Source organism: Thalassophryne amazonica, chromosome 14 (genome assembly GCF_902500255.1).
Source record: "Thalassophryne amazonica chromosome 14, fThaAma1.1, whole genome shotgun sequence".
NCBI classification, from domain to species: domain Eukaryota; kingdom Metazoa; phylum Chordata; class Actinopteri; order Batrachoidiformes; family Batrachoididae; genus Thalassophryne; species Thalassophryne amazonica.
In genome coordinates, this window is record NC_047116.1 from 98,109,271 (window position 1) to 98,126,092 (window position 16,822).

At 39.5% G+C, this 16,822-nt stretch overlaps 1 protein-coding gene across 1 annotated transcript in view; it reads left to right on the forward strand.

The window, feature by feature from the left end:
- The first annotated feature begins 7,325 nt into the window (after positions 1-7,325).
- satb2 (SATB homeobox 2) overlaps positions 7,326-16,822 on the forward strand; it is a 154,164-nt gene continuing 144,667 nt past the window's right edge. Inside the window, exon 1 of the mRNA XM_034186105.1 lies at positions 7,326-7,586. The gene's annotated coding sequence lies outside the window, so the exon portion shown is untranslated. The remainder of the gene's footprint in view (positions 7,587-16,822) is intronic.

Below are 16,822 nucleotides of genomic sequence, written 5' to 3' on the forward strand. Positions count from 1 at the left end.
TTTATATCTGAGTGACATAATTTATCCCTCAGTGGGACATGATTTATATCTGAGTGACATGATTTATCCCTCAGTGAGACATGATTTATATCTGAGTGACATGATTTATCCCTCAATGATTACATGATTTATATTTGAGTGACGTGATTTATCCCTCAGTGAGACATGATTTATATCTGAGTGACATGATTTATATCTGAGTGACATGATTTATCCCTCAATGATTACATGATTTATATTTGAGTGACGTGATTTATCCCTCAGTGAGACATGATTTATATCTGAGTGACATGATTTATCCCTCAATGATTACATGATTTATATTTGAGTGACATGATTTATCCCTAAGTGAGACATGATTTATATCTGAGTGACATGATTTATCCCTCAGTGAGACATGATTTACATCTGAGTGACATGATTTATCCCTCAATGATTACATGATTTATATCTGAGTGACATGATTTATCCCTCAGTGAGACATGATTTATATCTGAGTGACATGATTTATCCCTCAGTGAGACATGATTTATATCTGAGTGACATGATTTATCCCTCAATGATTACATAATTTATATCTGAGTGACATGATTTATCCCTCAATGATTACATGATTTATATCTGAGTGACATGATTTATTCCTCAATGATTACATGATTTATATCTGAGTGACATGATTTATGCCTCAATGATTACATGATTTATATCTGAGTGACATGATTTATCCCTCAGTGAGACATGATTTATATCTGAGTGACATGATTTATCCCTCAATGATTACATGATTTATATCTGAGTGACATGATTTATCCCTCAGTGAGACATGATTTATATCTGAGTGACATGATTTATCCCCCAGTGATACTTTATTTATCCCTCAGTGATACATGATTTATTTCTGAGTGACATGATTTATCCCTCAATGATTACATAATTTATATCTGAGTGACATGATTTATCCCTTAATGATTACATGATTTATATCTGAGTGACATGATTTATCCCTCAATGATTACATGATTTATATCTGAGTGACATGATTTATCCCTCAGTGAGACATGATTTATATCTGAGTGACATGATTTATCCCTCAATGATTACATGATTTATATCTGAGTGACATGATTTATCCCTCAGTGAGACATGATTTATACCTGAGTGACATGATTTATCCCTCAATGATTACATAATTTATATCTGAGTGACATGATTTATCCCTCAATGATTACATAATTTATATCTGAGTGACATGATTAATCCCTCAATGATGACATGATTTATATCTGAGTGACATGATTTATCCCTAAGTGAGACATGATTTATATCTGAGTAACATGATTTATCCCTCAATGATTACATGATTTATATTTGAGTGATGTGATTTATCCCTCAGTGAGACATGACGGATTTCTGAGTGACATGATTTATCCCTCAATGATGACATGATTTATATCTGAGTGACGTGATTTATCCCTCAGTGAGACATGATTTATATCTGAGTGACATGATTTATATCTGAGTGACATGATTTATCCCTCAATGATTACATGATTTATATTTGAGTGACATGATTTATCCCTAAGTGAGACATGATTTATATCTGAGTGGCTTGATTTATCCCCCAGTGATACTTGATTTATTTCTGAGAGACATGATTTATCCCTCAATGATTACATGATTTATATTTGAGTGATGTGATTTATCCTTCAGTGAGACATGATGGATTTCTGAGTGACATGATTTATCCCTCAATGATGACATGATTTATATCTGAGTGACGTGATTTATCCCTCAGTGAGACATGATTTATATCTGAGTGACATGATTTATCCCTCAATGATTACATGAGTTATATTTGAGTGACATGATTTATCCCTAAGTGAGACATGATTTATATCTGAGTGGCTTGATTTATCCCCCAGTGATACTTGATTTATTTCTGAGTGACATGATTTATATCTGAGTGACATGATTTATCCCTCAATGATTACATGATTTATATTTGAGTGACATGATTGATCCCGAAGTGAGACATGATTTATATCTGAGTGGCTAGATTTATCCCCCAGTGATACTTGATTTATTTCTGAGTGACATGATTTATCCCACAGTGACGATATGATTTATATCTGAGTGACATGATTTATCCCTTAGTGATGATATGATTTATATCTGAGTGACATGATTTATCCCTTAGTGACGATATGATTTATATCTGAGTGACATGATTTATCCCTTAGTGATGATATGATTTATATCATATTGATTTATCCCTCAATGAGACATGATTTATATCTGAGTGGCTTGATTTATCCCCCAATGATACTTGATTTATTTCTGAGTGACATGATTTATCCCTCAATGATTACATGATTTATATCTGAGTGACATGATTTATCCCTCAGTGAGACATGATTTATATCTGAGTGGCTTGATTTATCCCCCAGTGATACTTGATTTATTCTGAGTAACATGATTTATCCCTCAATGATGCATGATTTATATCTGAGTGACATGATTTAAGAAAAACACTTGCTACCTACAGTAAAATTTGGAGGTGGTTCCATCATGCTGTGGGGCTGTGTGGCCAGTGCAGGTACTGGATATCTTGTTAAAGTTGAGGGTCACATGGATTCCAGTCAATATCAGTAGATTCTTGAGAACAATGTTCATGAATCAGTCACAAAGCTGAAGTTGTGCCGGGGCTGGATCTTTCAACAAGACAATGACCCTAAACACATCTTTCCAAATCAGTTAATCAGATTAAAGTTACTTCTCCAAGTAACTGTGTGTTACTATTATTTTTGCATTGTGGGTTGATAGGAGCATTAAACTTGGTCCGTGGGCAGGGGGTCGGGTTTGACTGAACTGCCCACTTTAACCAAGCTGTGAGCTTTTCATCCGTGGTCTTCTGCAGCAGCTATGACTCGTCCTCACCTCTTAAAGCGCGGTGACAACAGCACACCTGCACTGAGCTTTACAATGACATTTTTATGCTTTTTTTTCTCCTTTATTTAGAATTCTGAGCTGAGCCGCTCCATATCTGCTCGCTAAAAACAGCTGATCCTCTGCGACGCGTCAACAACTAACACTGTTTTCCACTCAAATGCACCTAAACTGTCTTTCTGGGGACCACATGATGTGAAAACGCAAAAAAACTTTCTTACCTGTATATCTGGTCATGTTTTCTGCATAAATAAATGTTATCCATTCTTTGTGCTCAAACGCCAAAGCAGGGGCAAATCCAGATGGAATGGAGGCATGGGGCAGGGATGTGCCCCCCCCACAACACCCCTAGATTAAAGGTCCAGTTTTGAAGCCTTTTTTAGTACAACTACTAATACTACTTAAATAATAATAATTTCGACAAGTAAAATGTTTAGAGAGAATTTAAATGTTAGAAAAATGTTAGAAAGAATTTAATAGTTACATTTATAAACAATGTAGGTTAGAAATTGCAAGTTGTACTGTTACAGTGCTGTCAACAGTTAAATATGAGGTCAAGAAAGATTATTTTACTTTTTATAAAACAAGTATTTATTTTCATTGAAATCAAGAAAGGGTGACTATAAAGTGAGTTTTGGCAAAACAGGTATCATTGTCATGTTGAGGTGGCAGAGGGTTGTTGTCGGTAGCTGGGGAAAGTAACTAAAAAGGTAACTAGTAATATAACTTAGTTACTCTTACAATTGAGTAATCAGTAAAGTAACTAAGGTACTTTTTCAAGGAGTAATCAGTAATTGGATTACTTTTTCAAAGTAAATGTGGAAACTGGTCATATTTGGGTTTTTAAAAACTGGAATATGAGCATATTCGGGTTTTTGCGGGTGTTTACGAGGTGTATTAGATAAGAAACCGACACTTTTATTTTTTTTTAACTATATGGATTTGAATGACCTGCGATTACACCAATCATGCTTGAACCCTCGTGCGCATGTGTGAGCTTTTTCACGCGTGTCGGTGACGTCATTTCCCTGTGGGCAGGCCTTGAGTGAGATGTGGTCGCGCCCTCTCGGCTGAATTCCTTTGTTTCACACGCTGCTCGAGACTGTGCGCGTTGCTTTATCAAAATTTTTTCTGGACCCGTAAGGAATATCCAAGTGGACACTATTCGAGAAATTAAGCTGGTTTTCGGTGAAAAGTTTAACGGCTGATGAGAGATTATGGGGTGTTTCTGTCGCTGTAAGGACTTCCCATGGAGCGGGACGTTGCGCAGCACTCCCAGGCGCCGTCGTCGGCCTGTTTCGACCTGAAAACATTCTAATTTAAGGCTTAATTCACCCAGGACGTCGTGAGAGAACAGAGAAGATTCAGAAGAGGCCGGCATGAGGACTTTATGCGGACATTCCACTGTTTAAGGACATTTTTTAATGAAAGACGTACGTGCAAATTCGCCGAGTCGTTTCCGTGATGACTCTGCGAATCTGTGTGCGCCGCGACAGGAAAAACACCTCCGTGTTGAAAACCATTTGTAAAATTCAGGCGGCTTTTGATGGCTTTCAACAAGTGAGTAACAGAAATTGTTTAACAGCTGGGCATGTTCCAACTTGCCCGTTAAGGTTTCCAACGGAGGTGTTTTTCCTGTCGCGACCCCCCGCGGTTGGGTCCGGCCCGACATGCGACTCTGCCCGCACGTTCTTTCATTACAAAATGTCTGTTAACAATGGAATGTCCGAATAAACTCCTCATGCCGACTTCTTCTGAAAGTTCTCTGTTCTCTGACGACTTACTGCGTCAACAGAGCCTGAAATGTGGAAGTTTTCAACTTGAAACGGCGAGACGCTGCCGCCTTGAAGCGCAGATCACCGTCAGGCACCGTGGGCCATCCTTAAAGCGACACTACCAGACCAAAATCTCTCATCAGCCGTTAAAATTTTTACCAAAAACTAGCTGAATTTATCGAATGGTGTCCACTCAGTTGTGCCTTACAGCTTTTGAAAAAATTTTGATCAAACAAAGCAGCAGTCTCTGAGCCATTCCTAAACAATGAAAAAATCGACAAGAGGGTGGGCGACTCCTCACTCAAAGACTGCCCACAGGCGAATGACGTAACCGACAGGCGTGAAAAAACTCTTGCATGCCCACGAGGGTTCAAGCATGTCTGATGTAATCACACGTGATTCAAATCCATATGGTTTTTGAAAAAAATAATAAGGTCGGATACTTTTCTAACAGACCTCGTATATGGCCGTGCGCTACCGGGTTATTGCTAATATTCCAGTTATGAAAGGGTTATGAAAGGGTTATTAGCTGCATGTAAATGTAGTCAATGACGACATGAATTATGCCTCAACAATGATATAATTTGTCCCTTAATGATGACATTATTTATCTGTCAATGATGACATGATTTACAGTGAGACATGATTTATTCCTCAATGATGACAGATGTATCTTGTCAAAGATGACATGATTTATCGCTAAATGAAGACATGATTTATCACTCATTAACAAAACATTTTTATCCTTCAGTGATGACATGATTTATACCTCAGTGACATGATTTATCCCTCAATAGTGACATGATTTATCCCTTGGTGATGACCTGATTTATGCCTCAACGATGAAATGCTGTATCCTGACTTCATTTATCCCTCAATGATGTGATTTCTGCCTCAAAGACAACATTATTTATTCCCCTATGTTGATATGATTTATCCCTCAGAGACTATTTATTCCTCAGTGACGACATGAAGTAATTAATGATGACATAATTTATCCTTCAATGATGACATTATTCATGTCAATGATGACAGACATATCTCTGAAAGATGATCTGATTTATCCGTCATTAACAAAACGTTTTTCCCCTCAATGATGACATGATTTATCCCTCAATGATGACATGATTTATCCCTCAATGACATGATTTATCCCTCAATGATGACATGATTTATCCCTCAATGATGACATGATTTATCCCTCAATGACATGATTTATCCCTCAATGATGACATGATTTATCCCTCAATGACATGATTTATCCCTCAATGACATGATTTATCCCTCAATGGTGACATGATTTATCCCTCAATGACATGATTTATCCCTCAATGATGACATGATTTATCCCTCAATGATGACATGATTTATCCCTCAATGATGACATGATTTATCCCTCAATGACATGATTTATCCCTCAATGATGACATGATTTATCCCTCAATGACATGATTTATCCCTCAATGACATGATTTATCCCTCAATGATGACATGATTTATCCCTCAATGATGACATGATTTATCCCTCAATGACATGATTTATCCCTCAATGATGACATGATTTATCCCTCAATGACATGATTTATCCCTCAATGATGACATGATTTATCCCTCAATGACATGATTTATCCCTCAATGACATGATTTATCCCTCAATGATGACATGATTTATCCCTCAATGATGACATGATTTATCCCTCAATGACATGATTTATCCCTCAATGATGACATGATTTATCCCTCAATGACATGATTTATCCCTCAATGATGACATGATTTATCCCTCAATGACATGATTTATCCCTCAATGATGACATGATTTATCCCTCAATGACATGATTTATCCCTCAATGATGACATGATTTATCCCTCAATGATGACATGATTTATCCCTCAATGACATGATTTATCCCTCAATGACATGATTTATCCCTCAATTACGTCATGATTTGCTTCTTGGTGGCAGTTTTTTGTAAATGCTCAGTGAGGACATGATTTATCCCTCAATGAAAACATGATTTATCCATCTGTGACGGCATGATCTTTCCCTCAATGACGTCATGATTTGCCTCTTGGTGGCAGTTTTTGTAAATGCTCAGTGAGGACATGATTTATCCCTCAGTGATAACATGATTTATCCATCTGTGACGGCATGATTTGCCCCTCAAGGATGACATGATTTATCCCCCAGTGATGACATGATCTTGCCCTCAGTGACGTCACGGTTTGCCCCTTTGTGACGGTTTTTGTAAAGGCTTGTGGACGCAGTTAGTCGCCCGTCGGTCTGGCCTGGAGACACGTCGTATTCTCCTCCCTCCACGTGGTGTCTCTCCTCCCCTTCCTCCCTCCCCCCGGGTTGTCTCTCCTCCCCTCTCTCCTCCCTCTGTCAGTCCGCGCGCCGTTGGCACAGCAAACACCGTTTGGAGCTCGGACACTGCGCTTTTTTTGCGCACACAGCTGCGCCGTTTGTCCCTCGGCTTTGCGCTGCGGGTCACCTGTCTCCCGGTGTGCGTGCACGGTGCGCCGCACAGCTGGCTCTCCGTGCGCGAGGCCACGCGCTCACAGGAGGACGCAGAACCGCGTTTTGAGCTGAAAGGCGATAGGAAGTCTTCTCAAAGATCTCGCTGGAGCTTTCTGTCAGTTTCACTGTCTCACGCACGCGCGCACACTTTCTCCGTCCAGCCAACACACGCGCATCCTTCGCTCCGGGAAAACTTTCTTCGTGGATCTCCAGTTTGGGTCCAGAGTCCAGAGTCAGCAGCAGATTCTGGGATCCGAACTACAGTCCAGCCCTGGATTCCTTAATCCTGATCAATGGACAGAACCTCCTCAGCGGCCAGCAGCGCCACAGACACGCCGTGAACAGTGAGTACACGTCCACGAGCACGCGATCAGTAAACATTCATCGAGGCAGCCAAACGTCAAATCATAAATGTTACGATTATTAATGAAAGTACTCCTCTCTGCAGCATGCTGACCGTACTGTCAATATTATTAATATTAATATAATAGTAATAATAATAACAACAACAACAACAACAATAATAACTATTATTATTATTATTATTATTATTATTATGATGATGATAATTATTATGATAATAATAATAATAGCTATTAGTAGTAGTAGTTGAAGTCGTAGTAATATTAGCAATAGCAGCAATATAGTACTAATACTTATCATTATTATTATTACTATAGTCGTAGTAAGTAGCACAAGTATTGCTTTTGATATAATAGTTGTAGTTGCTTTATTATTATTATTATTATTATTATTATTATTATTATTAATAATAATAATAATAATAATAATACATTTAGATTCAAGTATAATTCTGAACTAATGTAAGAATTAATTAAACGATTAAACAAATTAAGGCTTATTGTTGAAACCCGTTGGTCTATAAATGTATATATTTAACGGATTAATTTTCCTTTTGCGTGATAACGTTCAGTTTAAAAATCCCTGAGTGTTTTTTTTCCGTTTATTTGACAAATATCAGATAATAATACTACTACTACTACTACTACTACTACTACTACTACTACTAATAATAATAATAATAATAATAATAATAATAATAATAATGAGACTGAGCCAGTCAGACATGTTTTTAAGGTTCTTTTCGAGAGTGTGTGGTGTCGGTATCGTTTTGCTCTTTTACCTGTATGCTGACATTAATTCCACTCTGTTGTTTTGCCTCTTTTCCATTCATCGGAACCTTTTTGTTACTTTATAACTTTTTGGACGGAGCCGTTCCTCTGACTCACTCGCGGTTTTTCATATGTGAATGGCACAAAACTTTCTTCTTTTCCAGTAATTACTGTTGATAAACAGCTCACACGGAGGAAATGTGCAAATAAACTAATGCGGACTTCATGAGCTGCAGCTTTAATGAAAATATTCTATGAACGATGTGATATTTTGTGGCCGCGAGGGCGCAGTCGGGACGTGCGCGTCATAGGACATGTGAACTGACGGGATCCGGATTCTGTATGAAGAAACAAGCTACTTTTTCTCTTGTCATTTCTTAGGATACTAAATCATTTATTAATATTGTTATGTCCTAGATATTTTTCCTCTCAGTCGGATCAAACACAGGCAGTGTTTTTGCGGCCTCCAGCCAAAGAAAAGTGTCCTCGGTCCTGTTTGACGCAACATAGAATATTAATTATTGTGCTTTATTACACCGAGCCGACATCACTGTCCGACTAAGAAAGAAAGAAAGAAAGAAAGAAAGAAAGAAAGAAAGAAAGAAAGAAAGAAAGAAAGAAGGTTCAGTGTCAGATTGGACTTTGCCGGTCTTCAGGAGTTGCAAAGTCTGAGTTGTTGGAAATGATAAAATGCACAGATTCTATTATTATTATTATTATTGTTATTATTATTATTATTATTATTATTATTATTATTATTGTGTCTGTTGTTTGATGCTAAATGATTCTTTGAACTTTTTTGTAACAGCGCGCATTACAAAGTGCGCACGCGGACGCGCACTTTGTAACATCGAGGTTATTGAAAAATCATTTTTCGCTTTGCTGTTTATTTAACTGTTTTTTTTTTAATTAAAGAAGAGTAATAAAATGTATTAAAAAAACAAAAAAAACATCAACTTGCTTGTGTGCGCCCAAATTCTTCATTTTGTGTCAGTACCGCGATATCTGACGACGTGCACCCAAAAAGCTTCACGCGGGGACGTGCACGCTCACGTCTCACTTTTCAAAAAAATGTTACTTTATCATTTCTTTTGTTGCACTTATTTAATGAAAGCAGGTTTCGCTTTATGACGTGTTTCTCGCACTTCACCGTCAAGTGAAGCCTCACATTTCACCCATCAATCAAATCAATCAATCAGTTAACGTCAACAAGAGATGAGGAGGAGGAGCAGCTTATGTGTGACGGGGAGCTCTGTCGCCAAACTCCGCTTCTACACGTCAGTATGAGACTTATTCTTAATCATGTTAAACCCTGCAGTATATTGTTCATCAGATACGGCCCCAACAATACTGTCCAACAAATACTGCCTGAAAAATCTCTTTAAAAAATGCTGAAAAAAAAAACTGTCTGAAACGTACTGTTCAATAAATACTGTCTAAAAATACTGTTAATAATAATAATAATAATAATAATAATAATAACACTGTCCAACAAATACTGTAAAAAATGTTGTATGACCAACACTGTCCCACAAATACTCTGAAAAAAATACTATAAATACAGGCAAACACTGTCCATTAAATACTTTTTAAAACATGCTGTCCAAAAAAATGCCCCCCCCCCCCCCCCCCCAAAAAAAAAGACCTGTCTGTGAAGTAGAACAATAGTGGTCCAACAACACATACTGTCCAAAAATGCTGTCTGGGATACACTGTCTAACAAATGCTGTCTGGAAAACACTCCACAAAAATACTGGCAAATATTGTCCAATAAATACTCTTTAACAAATACTGCTCAACAAATGCTTTTCAAAGAATACTGGCCAGTAAAATACTCCTGACCCATACCCCGGTGGTGTGTGAGCAGTTCTGGTCAGGGTATTGGTCTGCTCTCTTTCTGGGTTCTCAGGCCCTGTGTTTGCTGGCTGGTTGGCTGCACCCTTTCATTCAGAGACTCCTCTGTGTCCCTTCTTACCTCCTGGTAGCATGGGATGCTAATCCTATTGCTTTGCATGTCCCCTCCTACTGGGACGGGCCTATGTAGCAGTGCTGCAACTCCTCAGAGTCACTGATGATGCGTGATGTCACACACCTCGTTATACCTACTGCACCGTGCACGTGAATGTCACACACCTCTTTATACCTACTGCACCGTGCACGTGGATGTCACACACTTTGTTATACCTACTGCACCGTGCACGTGGATGTCACACACCTCGTTATACCTACTGCACCGTGCACGTGGATATCACATACCTCGTTATACCTACTGCACCGTGCACGTGGATGTCACACACCTCTTTATACCTACTGCACCGTGCACGTGAATGTCACACACCTCTTTATACCTACTGCACCATGCACGTGGATGTCACACACTTTGTTATACCTACTGCACCGTGCACGTGGATATCACATACCTCGTTATACCTACTGCACCGTGCACGTGGATGTCACACACCTCGTTATACCTACTGCACCGTGCACGTGGATATCACATACCTCGTTATACCTACTGCACCGTGCACGTGGATGTCACACACCTCTTTATACCTACTGCACCGTGCACGTGAATGTCACACACCTCTTTATACCTACTGCACCGTGCACGTGGATATCACATACCTCGTTATACCTACTGCACCGTGCACGTGGATGTCACACACCTCTTTATACCTACTGCACCGTGCACGTGAATGTCACACACCTCTTTATACCTACTGCACCATGCACGTGGATGTCACACACTTTGTTATACCTACTGCACCGTGCACGTGGATGTCACACACCTCGTTATACCTACTGCACCGTGCACGTGGATATCACATACCTCGTTATACCTACTGCACCGTGCACGTGGATGTCACATACCTCGTTATACCTACTGCATTGTGCACGTGGATTTACAGCTTTCCCACACACATTTACGAGGTCTGTCCATAAAGTATAGGTCCTTTTTATTTTTTTCAAAAAATATATGGATTTCATTCATATATTTTTACGTCAGACATGCTTGAACCCTCGTGCGCATGCGTGAGTTTTTCCATGCCTGTCGGTGACGTCATTCACCTGTGAGCACTCCTTGTGGGAGGAGTCGTCCAGCCCCTCGTCGGAATTCCTTTGTCTGAGAAGTTGCTGAGAGACTGGCGCTTTGTTTGATCAAAATTTTTTCTAAACCTGTGAGACACATCGAAGTGGACACGGTTCGAAAAATTAAGCTGGTTTTCAGTGAAAATTTTAACAGCTGATGAGAGATTTTGAGGTGATACTGTCGCTTTAAGGACTTCCCACGGTGCGAGACGTCGCTCAGCGCTCTCAGCCGCCGTCATCAGCCTGTTTCAAGCTGAAAACCTCCACATTTTAGGCTCTATTGATCCAGGACGTTGTGAGAGAACATAGAAGTTTCAGAAGAAGTCGGTTTCAGCATTTTATCCAGATATTCCACTGTTAAAGGAGATTTTTTTAATGAAAGACGTGCGGACGGATCCGCGCGTCGGGACGCAGCCGGCGCGGTGCAGCGGCACAGGAAAAACACCTCCGTGTTGATAACCATTTGTAAAATCCAGGCGGCTTTTGATGGCTTTCAGTGGAGTGAGTATATGAGAAATTGTTTAACAGCTGGACATGTTCCAACTTGTCCTTAAGGCTTCCAACAGAGGTGTTTTTCCTGTGGCGGAGCGTCGCGGCGGCTGCGAGCCGACGCTGCAATCCGCCTGCACGTCTTTCATTAAAAAAAATCTCCTTTAACAGTGGAATATCTGGATAAAATGCTGAAACCGACTTCTTCTGAAACTTCTCTGTTCTCTCACGACGTCCTGGATCAATAGAGCCTGAAATGTGGAGGTTTTCAGCTTGAAACAGGCTGACGACGGCGCCTGAGAGCGCTGAGCGACGTCTCGCACCGTGGGAAGTCCTTAAAGCGACAGTATCACCTCAAAATCTCTCATCAGCTGTTAAAATTTTTATCGAAAACCAGCTTAATTTTTCGAACCGTGTCCACTTCGATGTGTCTCACAGGTTTAGAAAAAATTTTGATCAAACAAAGCGCCAGTCTCTCAGCAACTTCTCAGACAAAGGAATTCCGAGGGGCTGGACGACTCCTCCCACAAGGAGTGCTCACAGGCGAATGACGTCACCGACAGGCGTGGAAAAACTCACGCATGCGCACGAGGGTTCAAGCATGTCTGACGTAAAAACATATGAATGAAATCCATATAGTTTTTGAAAAAAATAAAAAGGACCTATACTTTATGGACAGACCTCGTATGTACATTCCCACATCATCAAATGTTAGCATGGTATGGAAAACACAAATAAAAACTGCAGTGAGTCTGACATTTACTTTGACTTCTGTTTCACTGCCAACAGCATGAACCTAAGATAAGATTTTTCATTTCAAAATTCTCCACACAGTCTCTATTGTGGACAGGTCAGGACTGCACACAGGCCAATCCAGTACCCGTGTCATCATCTTCTGCATCCATGTCTTTGTAATGTGTGCAGAATGTTATTTTGCATTGTGTTGTTGTAAAATGCACAGACGTACCTGGAAAAGACGTTATCTTGAAGGAAGCACGTGTTCCTCTAAAATCTCAGTGTACACACTAAAATCACTAGTGTAAAATTAACACTGACAGTGTTCCTACTCTGGCCAGAGTGGAACCCTGTCAGTGTTAATTTAACACTGGTGGTTTTACTGTGTACTTTTCTGCATTAATGCTGCTGCCACAGAGTGTAAATGACCTTTGACAAGGACACTGACAGAACCCCAGACCAGGACAGACCCTGACTTTTGGACTTGTTGCAGATATCAGTCTGGATGGTCCTTATTTTCATTTGTCCAGAGCACATAATGTTCATTTCTTCTGAAAAAAGATCCAGAATACTGATTTGTCTGACCACATTATATGTTTCCACTGTGTGATGGTCCAACCCAGAAGCCTCAGAGCACAGAAAAGTTGATACTGCTTCTGTATAAGTTTAACATCAGGCTTCTTTTTTGCACAGTAAAGTTGTGACGTTTGAGAAAGTAGTCTCTTTCCCATGTGGTTATATCAGTTATTGATGGATGGTGGTTCTTGATGCACTGCTGTCTGAAGGATCAGAGATCATGGCTGAACTAACCTAAACCATACTTCTTTCTCAGCTATTATCAGTCCAATACCAGGTGAAGGCCTCAGCAGGGTGTCTCCATTGTTGTCTCTCCCTTGTGGTTTAATACCAATTGGTTTGATCCCAGAATTGTATTTTGTCTCTCCATCCTTTCTTTTGTCTACCTCTATTTCTTTTCCTTTCTTGTGGTGACTGAACAGTAATTGCTGTATTCCAACTTCCATCTTCTGTTATGGTGACATGTCCTGTCCATGTCCATTTTCATTATTTGATAGCTTCCATCACATCTCGTACCCTTGTCAGGTCTCTTGTCTATCTGTTATCTTGTGATCTTCGGTTATGAACCTTCTCTTCATTTTTGTTGTAAGAGTCCATGTTTCTGCTGCTGAGGTTTTTGCACTGGTCAAATAGATTCCTCTTCAAGCACAGTGGTTAGTTATCTGAACCCACTCAAATCCCTCCAGATTGTTTGAATTGTTGAATGATATTTTGCACTGTAGAGGGAGAAATATGCAAATCAATGCAATTCCAATCTATCTTTAAGGAAAATTGGGCCTGATTCACCAATATCGTCATAAGAATCTTCTTAGATTCCTTCTGTCCCAAAGAAGGTTCTTAAGAAAACTCTACATCAGATTCATCAACGTGATCTTAAACCGCAGAATTGTTCGCAGCTGTGTTCTTAAGTCGAATTCCATCCCCTCGTAAACTGAAAGTGCGTACCTGGTGAGCCTACTTAACATATGATTAGCATAAGCAACAGCCCATCAGTGCCCATGAACGGGCATGGAACCGCATTACTGTGTCCAGAGACAGATTTCACAAAGAGGAAACAAAATGTCGAACGCAAAATGAAAATCAATTTCAGCACAGCACGAAAAGAGAAAAAAGAAAACGTGGCAGTTCAGAGGAGGAGGTAACGCTGCATAATTATAATTCATAAATCATTTTATTGTGTAAAAAAGTATACACATTTGTATATATCAACACATCATAGCAAAAAAAAAAAAAAAAAAAAGGAAAAAAAAACATTAAAACCTAGCGGTGTAATACAAATCATAATTTAGTTTAAAAGTATCCACACTAAGCAAGAAAACCACATACCAAAGCAAACTATCCCACAATATAATAGCTCTATTGCTGAAAATATTTTTCCTTATATTCAATCTAGATCTCATTTAAAAAACAATTCAAAATTAATATTTTCATGTCCATGTAAGATTTTGTACATTTCAATTAAATCACCTCTAGTGTGTCTATCTTCTAAAGTAGTGAAACCAATTCCGGCAAGTCTGTCCATAGGGGACATATGTTGCAACTCAGGTACCAACTTAGAGCAGGAAATCAGTGAAAAAGAAACGTTCGATTTAAAAATTTGTCACAAAACCCCCCCAAAAAACAAAAAAACAAAAACACGCATCTCCAAATCTTGACGGGAGATGCAGCAGACCGGAGGGGGAACAGCAGACACCCAAAAGCTGTCCGAGTTGGACCAGCCATCATCAGGGAGACGAAACTCTTAGCTAGGCTGTGGGAAATATCTAAATCTCTTTGTATTTAATTTCCCCCACCCTACCTTTTAGGAGTACCATCGAGTGAGTGTCTGGATCCAGACCTGGGCCCGAGGCAACGCTTCCTTCCCCTCCCTGTGCTGCTGCTACTCCACTCCATTAATGTTCAAGAGTTGGTACACTGTAAAAACTGAAGTTCACCAGCTGCCTTGAAAATGTGAGTTAATTCAACTGAATATCAGTTAACTCACCTTAAAGATAAGCTTTGTTTCAACTCATAATTAGTGAAAGACAATGGATTTGGAAAACATATAAACTTGAGTCCAATATCCTAAGTTTGCCATTACAAGTGGAGAAAATGAGAAGACATAAGTTCACTTAACTTAATGGTGCTATCATTTTTTACATTACTTTTGATTTATTTTAGAATAAAAGCTACTCTGCAAATGACCAAAATGTAACATATAATAACGAACAGACGGACATATCATTACAATATCATATTTTAATGACCTTCACATAAGGAGACAATGTGACAACATGTTGGGACTGAAATGTGCCTCAGAGGACTTCTGAGGAAAACATTCATCAATGCTACAATATTCGTAAAAACTTAGTAAGCAGGACTTAGGGACAAATTTGTTTTTATGAATATGGTTCATGAATGAGGCCCAATGTTTGGAAATATTTCAGTCATTTCCTCACATGCAGTATTTGTTGCCAAACTGTAGATCCTCTGCCCTTCGTTGCTCCTCAGAGACTCAGCCTTTCCTGGATATGGCTTTTGTACCAAATCATGATTCCAGCCACCTGATGACATCACCTGTTTTAAATGACATCGCTATTTAATTTGTTCCCTTCATTGCTCGCCTTAAATCAAGTCCCATCTCAACTTCTTTTGGAATGTGCTGCAGGATGTAAATGCATGAATGGATGTATATGAACAAATGAAATGAAAACCTGAAATATCTTGTATTGCAGCTCAGGTTCACTCATTTTTTGTTGCGGTGGCACAGTCCCCCTGCTTTATGTCCACCTGATCCTAATCCTGATCCTGATCCTAGTAGGTTTCAGAAGTAAAGCAGGGTGGGTTCAGGATTGGGTGCAGCCTGCTTGGGAACACCAGCAGCTGTAGAACTGGAGTGATATGTTTTGGCCTAAAATATCTTCTTTTTACTTTAATGCCCTTGTTTGGATTTATGATTCCAGTACAAGTCGCAGCAGGTGGACAACATAAAGAATCCCCAAATCCAGTTTCCAGCAGCAGTTTGCTGCCCCATTTTCTATTATCAAAGAGGAATTAAGAGGACAAACACAAAACTTTTTTTTGTGATATTTGAGAGAGTCTGTGTGAAAAAAGTGTGTGTGTCTGTGTGTGTGTCTGTGTGTGCATACCGGCTCTAGTCAAGAGGGGGCCACAGGCAAAATTTAGATTGGGTGCCCCTCACTTACTTACTTCTGGTCAGGAACTATGAAAAAATGAACAAAAACAGAAACAAAATATTACAAATTATGGGAACTCATGAATGGATAAGTGCTTTGTGTACTTGGTTTCAGCCTGGAGGGTTCCTGGTTCAAACCCCACCCCTGCCCCATTTCTCCATGTCATGTGGAGTTGCGTCAGGAAGAGCATCTGTCTAAAACTTGTGCCAAATCAACATGCAGACCCACCTTGGATCTGCTGTGGTGACCCCGAGTGAAAACGAGGGAGCAGCTGAATGGTCTTACTATTTATGGGAACTCATAAATACTTTTGAATTCTTCCAAAAATATCAGAATTTTCGTTTTTGAAATTTGGTTGAAACTGTTTATTTTTGTCCACCC